Consider the following 8,206-nt stretch of genomic DNA (forward strand, 5'->3'; position numbering starts at 1 on the left):
TTGATTGAGGTATGAAATTTGTTCGGTTTTTGATAATTTTTATGTTTTTGTTATCGTTGCTTTGTGTTCTAGCTAGCCCATGTCTCAATTTTTGAAAGTGTTGATGATTTTGAAAGTTTCCATTGATGAATTCATGTGTTTTATGATGTTTGATGATGAATTATGAAAGCTTGGTGCTTGATATGCATGTTTTGTAAAGTGATTTTGAGTAAAAATGCATATTAAGGTTTAAATTGAGAAAAGTGTTAATTGAGGGGTTAAATTGTGAAATAAATGAAAATTTTGGCTCTAGGGTCTCTAGGAAATTCGGCTAGGCTTGGGTGTAATTAAATTTTGTGTAACTTGTGTTTTTGTGATATGGGGACTAAATTGAATAAATATGGAACTTTAGGGGCTAAAGTGCAAAAAATGCCTAAATATGTGTTTTTGGATTAAATTGAATGAATTCGTGATTAAATGAGTTAATTTTTAATACATATAGATCAAGAAAGAAAGAACTCGAATTTAGATAGGGGAAAACCGAAGGTTATTAAGTAATCGATTCAATTCGTCAATTCTGAGTACGAGATAAGTTCATACGTGATAAACATTATTACAATTATGTTTTTAATGCTTTAATAATGCATAAATTTGATATATGCAATTGCGATTGTGTACAACGAAAAATCGACTATGTTTGGCACTTAGTGTGCATTTCAAAATAGCTTTGGCTATAAATAGCACTTAGTGTGCGAATTGGAATAGCTTCGGCTATACGAGGCACTAAGTGTTAGATACCGAGATAGGTATGGTTTAATGTGATGGCACTAAGTGTGTGATATTGTTATAGCTTCGGCTAATCATTGATGTACTAAGTGTACGAATTTTTAGAGCATTGAAAGACTTTCGAACGAATTAAGGTATTGAACAAAAAGGTGAGAATGAAATAAATAAATACAAGAAAGTTTAGGTATGCACGATACCTATGTGGTAGTTGATACTATGTGTATGAAGCATGATTAATTTGTATATACATGTTAAATGGTGGTGGATCAGAATTGAATGATGAGATAAGAATTAATAAGTGTTTATTAATTGATGTTTTGTATTATATGAGCTGTTGAGTATATTTCGTACGAACTTACTAAACTATGAAGCTTACTATGTGATATTTGTCTTTGTTTTATAGAGTATCAAAGCTAGCTCGGACATTGGGGATCATCGAGAACCATCATCACACTATCGGCTACTTGTTGGTATTTTTGGATGCTTGTAAATATGGTATATGACATGTATAGGTGTAACACCCCTGGCCCGTATCCAACGCCGGGACAGGGTTCGAGGTGTTACTGGACTTAAACTCAACCGACTATATAAAACTGGGCTGTAAAATTTTGATCAATTTAAAACTTTTCATTTCACATACATTTTGTCCCTTAAACAGGCTCACAAGGCCCAAAATATGCATTAGAGGTAATTCAAGACTAAACCAAGAAGTTAAGAAAAACTTAAAAAATTTCATGCTTTAAGGCTCCACACGTCCATATGGTCACACACGCCCGTGTGGCTTGGGACACGCCCGTGCCCTTAGCCCGTGTGTAACACTGACTTTAAAACACGACCATGTCACACACCCGTGTGACCTACCCGTGTACTAAACTGACTTAAAATTTTAAGTGCAGGGGACGCACGGTTGGACAACACGCCCATGGGGCAGACCGTATGTCACACACGGTCTAGACACATGCCCGTCTGTCTACCTGTGTGGACAATTACAAGGCTATTTTCCAAGCCATTTGTCACCCTCACAAAATATGCACACATACTTATCCAATAACATACAACATGGCATAAATGAGCTCTTAAACATTTACAAACATGTTATGCTCATGTCAATTTCTTATGCACTAAATATCATAGAATTTACTCATATCATTACCACATACTTGTCATAAGTATCATTATGTCACAAACCTCGTGTCCATCACTAAGTATGCATAATCATATCCCCAAACCATTCATGAGGCATTATTAACTATTTACTAATCACTTAATCTTGCATCTGTTACTAACTCATCAATGAATCTCAATTCAATCTCTAGGCATTCATGTTGTAAGCCACATCACAAAAGATAATAACATACATGCATAAGAATAATCATATAGGCCCATAACGTCATTAGTTGACATAGGCCAATTTACATGACTACATACTACCTTAATAACAAGCCAATTCCTTTGGCTAAATCATAATATCACATATTCAACATTAAAACCCTATACATGCCATAGACTCAAAACATTAGGATTTAGCGTTAACTCGACAGTGTGATAATATCTCTGAAAGCCTCCAACCCGAGCTAACCTGGCAACCCTAGGGAACATGGGAAAGAAAGGGGGGTAAGCTTTAAGCTTAGTAAGTTCATATGAAAATAATAAGAAACTCATTAACATGTTCTATCAATGTTTACAACATATTCTCAGGTTCATGACAAGTTGTCTTCCTGAGCAATAGTCACTAAATTATTTATATCTTGAGCTACGAAACTCCAATTTAAGTTTTGTAAACTTTTCATGAAGCTATACTTATTTAAATTTCTACCATAAAATTTCCAGAATTTTTGGTTTATCAAATCAGTACAGGTTATTCCACAAAGTTACTTCTGATTCACTGTATAACAGTTTCGACCCTTCTATACTAAAGTTCAATTATCTCATAGCACAGGACTTGAATAATGTTCTTGTCTATTTATCTTGAAACTAGACTCATTAAGGATTCTAAATATATAAATTATAACTCGTAAATATTTTTGTAAAATTTTTAATAATTTTCTCAAATTAGAACAGGAGATTTCAGAGTCATTCTAACTCTATCTCACACAACTTCAAATATGTCATTATAGGAAATTCTTTTGATTATAGGTTTCTTTTGTAAGAAACTAAACTCAATAAGATTTAATTCCATATTTTATTTAGCCTCTAACTCCTTTTCCACTATTTTTAGTGTATTTTCAAAGTTACACTACTACAGTAACCCAAATCTGTCAAGGCTAAGTTACTCATTCATGATCATCGTTCACAAAATTAATATAACATCATTTCATCCATCATGGTAAGAACACATATTTATGCATCATAGATCATCACATATCAAGGCATCCTCATAAGCTTGGTGTACATACCTGCACAACTCGTAACATAACTCAAGTGCATACTCACCAATGACTTACCCCATTGGGACCATCATCAACTCTTTCCTCGGATTATCCGTTGAACACTTGGAATACTAATTGGATACTCGAAAAAACCTTTGCACATAAGTGCCTCAATTGTAGATAAAGCTACCTCATATCTCATGACATTTAAATGCTCACTCTCGAGCTAGTCATCTAGACTCATAATTCCCAGTGACATGTCACTCGTATCCTATTTTATTCCTAAGGTTCAAATGAGATTTTTCCTCGCTTATCAAGGCTTTGTCTTATCATATTTGTATTAATCACATACACATTAATATTTGTACAATTCATGTAATGATAACATTTAAATACATGTATAGCATGGTATTATTTACATACGAACTTATCTCGATACCAAAAAGGTGAAAAATACGTAATCATCCATAAATCGATTTTCCCCGTTCTAGGCACCAATCGCATTTTTCTACATCTAAAACATCACATTTAGCTAATTAAAACAATGTACTAATCAAATTAGTCCATTGACACACTTTGGCAAAATTTACAATTTTGCCCCTCTATTTTCCAAAATTACCAAATTACCCCTAGGCTCGAAACAAGATTTTTATTCAATTTCTTTACTCCTTAAGCCTAGATAAACCATTTTCATAACTATGGCATCTCAACAAAAATCATTATTACGCACATTAACAACCCATTTTTACAACTTTGCATAATAACCTTTTTAAGGTATTTTTATGCAAATTTCCTTCACAAAAGTTGTTTATTAGACAACTACAACTCTTGTTTATTAGACAACTACAACTCATATTCTTCCATAAAAAATCAGCAAACAACACATATACATTCATTGTAAAACCTTAGACTCTTTATCATTTTGCAAACTAGACCTCTCATTTGAAAGTTTATGCTTTAGGGGTTCCAAAAATGTAAAAATCATCAAGAAATAACCAAAGATTACTTACTTGTTAGGGCTTAAAGTGGCTGAAAGTTTAAAGCTCAAAACCCTCATTATTTGTTGTCATTTTCATGAGGAAGAAGAAGAAATGAAAGAGAAAATGACATTTTTTTTCTTATTTTATTACAAATTAATCAAAATAAAACACCTAAAAGCCACAAATTTTGGCTTTTTGACCAATTGGTCTCCCCTTGGCCGGCCACACACTTAAAAAGGGGGTCTAATTGCCCCTTAAAGGCCTCAAATTTTATTTCTCTAGTCTATTAACACATTTAGGCATTAACACACACCTTTTACATTTTATGCGATTTAGTCCTTTTTCGAAATTGGACTAGAAATCACTAAAATTAACTTACCAAAATTTACATGCACTTATAAAATTATATTATAACACATAAAATAATACTAAAATAATCTTCTCCAGTCTCGAAACAGTGGTCCCGAAACCACTGTTCTGACTAGGCCCAAAATCGGGCTGTTACAATAGGCTAGTGAGTTGATAATATGTTTTGAGATTTGATTTGGCCAGAGATTTGGCTAGCTTTTGGTTGAAAATGTTGGTATGTTTTTGACCATTTAAGTTGGCCTAAATGATGTGCATAATGCATTATATATATTGGCTTGTTTTGGGTATGTTAGCCTTAGTTGTTGATATAGTTTAAAGATGTGTTTTGTGATATGAAATAGATGATAATATGATGAATTAATGTATATGGAACTTATGCAAGTTGTGATGATTTTGACATAGTGATCTGGTAGGTTCTGAATATGGAATTCAGTATTTAAAATGGTTGATGATAGATGGTATGATATATGTGTGAAATGGTATGTTTTGGCTGCCAATAAGTGTATGGAAATGGTCCTAAATTGGTTGCTATGTGTGCATGAGAAAAGGGTGGAAAATTCGCTTTTCAAATAGCCTATTTTTGTCCACACGGCTATGTTACACGAGTACGTGACATGAATGTAAAATTTTTCTAAGTGTTCGAAAATTTTTATATGTGATCGGTTTAGTCCCAAACCACCTTTAAGTTTGTTTTAAGGTCTCATAAAACCTTGTAAGGGACAATGTGAGTGTTTACAAATGGTTTTTGATAATGAATGTATAATTTTATGTGAATGGGATGTATTATTCGGTAATGCCTCATTTGTTCCAGCATCGGATATGGGTTAGGGGTGTTACAGTTACAAGTTTTTGCCGGGATTGTCAACTGTTGCCATAGTCATTTCTTTCGTGAAATTATTTATTCTCAATTTGATTTATTTCTAACATTACTAACTTATTCTTTTTAATTTTGTGATTTTCTTTCAGGTGTTTATGAGCATAGATCGAATTATCGATTTACTCCTTATAGACCCTGAAATTGAGCGAACTTTAGACAAAAAAGAGGTGAACTAACAGCTCAAGGACAAGTCGAGATGGACCTTGGAAATCAGAATCAATACTAAGGTAATGAAGACAATCATGTAGGAAATCCTGTCCTCATTACCGATGATAGGGATTGATGCATTAGACAATATGCTCTGCTACTTTTCAGTGAGTTAAACCCAGGAATCAGAAGGCCAGATATTGAGGCAACCCAATTTGAATTGAAACCAGTGATGTTTTAAATGGTCCAAACGGTGGGCCAATTAAGTGGTATGCCCACAAAAGATCCACATCTCCACCTTCAATTGTTTATAGAGGTGAGTGATTCATTCAAGATAGCCGGTGTGACTGAAGACGCGTTGAGGCTGAAGTTGTTTCCATACTCATTGTGAGATCGAGCACGAGCATGGTTTAATTCATTGCCACCAAGTTCCATATCTACATGGAAAGAATTAGCAGAGAGATTTTTGGTAAAGTATTTCCCACCTAGCAAAAACCCTAAGTTGAGGAACGAGATCACAACCTTTCAAAAATTGGATGATGAGTCTTTGTATGAGGCTTGGAAGCTATTCAAGGAGTTACTACGTAAGTGTCCTCATCATGGGATTCCTCATTGTATCCAGCTGGAGACATTCTATAACGGTATCAATGCGCATACAAGATTGATGGTAGATGCTTCTTCGAATGGTGCAATTTTGCCTAAGCCTTATAATGAGGCTTAAGAGATCATCGAGAGGATCGCGAGTAATAACTATCAATAGCCAACAAATCGAACAGCTTCAGGAAGACGTGTAGCTGGAGTTCATGAAGTTGACACCCTCACTTCGTTATGAGCTCAAGTATTGTCTATTTCCTCTATGTTAAAAATGTTTTTAGCTAATAGTGCTAATAATTTTGTAGCTCAGCCACTAAGTCCATACAAAGTAGTTTCCTCTGTGTACTGTAGGGAAGGTCATTCTTTTGAGCGTTGTCCATCAAATCATGAGTCAGTGTACTATGTGGGGAACCAACATCAAAAAAAGAGTGGAAAAGGAACCCAATCCAACTTATACAATCCTTCATGGCGTAATCATCCTAACTTTTCTTGGAGCAACCAAGGAAATGGACCGAAAATAACTTCTTGCAGCATAGACTCAACCAATCTCAAGGGTTTAATCAGCAAGCTCCAAAACCACCACAAGATGAGGCATCAAACAATTTGTAGAACTTGTGGAAAGCGTACATGGAAAAGAATGACGTTATGATCAAAAGCCAAGCAGCAACACTAAAAAATTTGGAAAACCAAATGAGTCAGTTAGCTACAGAGCTTCGTAATAGTCTGCAAGGAATCTTGTCGAGCAATACTGAGAATCCAAGAAATTTGGGTAAAGAACATATCAAGGGAGTGACATTGTGAAGTGGTAAAATTTTGGAACCCCGGTTGATTGATGTCAAAGATAAGCTAGTTGAGAAGAATCAACCAGCTATTGAAATTCCTACTCATAAAGAATCAGACTCTGCAAAGACTGACAAGGTAAATCCTAACTTAGTGAATTCAGATACTTAAACATCTTAGTGGATGCATATTTAACTACTCAGAGAAGTTGTCCGGTTCAACCAAAATTTTCATCACCTCCCTATCCGCAAAGTTTGCAACAACACAAGCAGAAACAGGAGGTGTAATTCAAGAAGTTTTTGGATGTTTTTAAAGCAGTTACACATCAATATTCTGTTGGTAGAGGTTTTAGAGCAAACGCCAAATTATGTGAAGTTTATGAAGGATATACAGTTGAAGAAGAAACGACTAAGTGAGTATGAGATTGTTGCCTTGAGAAAAGAGTACAGTGCGTTCCTGCAGAACAAACTGCTACCAAAATTGAAAGACCTAGGAAGCTTTACTATACCCTGTAACATTGGTGAATATTACTGTGGTAAAGCTTTGTGTGATTTAGGAGCAAGTCAACTTGATGCCTAAGTCTATTTTCAAGATGTTAGGGATAGGTAAAGTAAGACCTACAACTGTGACGCTTCAGCTAGCGGATCGATCTTTAGCATATCCCGAAGGAAAGATCAAGGATATTTTGGTAAGAGTTGATAAATTTATTTTTCTTGATGATTTCATTGTCTTAGATTTTGAAGCCGATCTGGCAATGAAATTTATTTTTCCTGCGAGTTCAAGACGATTAGGTAACCTTTAACATTCTTAAAGCAATGAAATTTCCCGATCCGGCAAAAGAGTGTTCAGCTATGGAAGAGATAAAAACCTTGGTTTCTATGGCAAACGATTTTGAAGAAGATCCATTGGAGAAAGCCTTAGATCTTGACCTTTTAGAGGATGAAGAAGGTGAAGAAAACATGGCTTTGATGGCAGCCAATCTGAGGATTTTTATTCAATCCACACAGTTTGAACTGTTGGAGTTGGAAGTCAGAGAATTTGTGCAACCCAAGTTGTCAATCGAAGAACCACTTAAACTCAAACTAAAGGTACTTCCTTCCCATTTGAATTACGTTTATTTAGGTGACTGTTCTAATTTGCCTGTAATTATTTCAGCAGAACTGACGAAAGATCAAGAAGAGCAACTAATTGTTGTTCTAAAGAAATTTAAAAAAGCAATTGGTTGGACCATAGCTGATATTCGAGGTATAAGCCCTTCTTTTTGCATACATAAAATTATTTTAGAAGAAGGTGAAAGATCTCGAATTGATGTGCAAAGGAGGCTC

The 8,206-nt window shown here is 34.8% G+C and overlaps 1 non-coding gene across 1 annotated transcript; it reads right to left on the reverse strand.

The window, feature by feature from the left end:
- Window positions 1-6,006: 6,006 nt before the first annotated feature.
- Window positions 6,007-6,113, reverse strand: LOC128287558 (small nucleolar RNA R71). Its single transcript, XR_008278258.1, has one exon. It is a non-coding gene; the product is annotated as a small nucleolar RNA R71 (small nucleolar RNA).
- Between the last annotated feature and the right edge of the window lie 2,093 nt (window positions 6,114-8,206).

This window comes from Gossypium arboreum, chromosome 13 (genome assembly GCF_025698485.1).
Source record: "Gossypium arboreum isolate Shixiya-1 chromosome 13, ASM2569848v2, whole genome shotgun sequence".
Lineage (NCBI taxonomy): Eukaryota > Viridiplantae > Streptophyta > Magnoliopsida > Malvales > Malvaceae > Gossypium > Gossypium arboreum.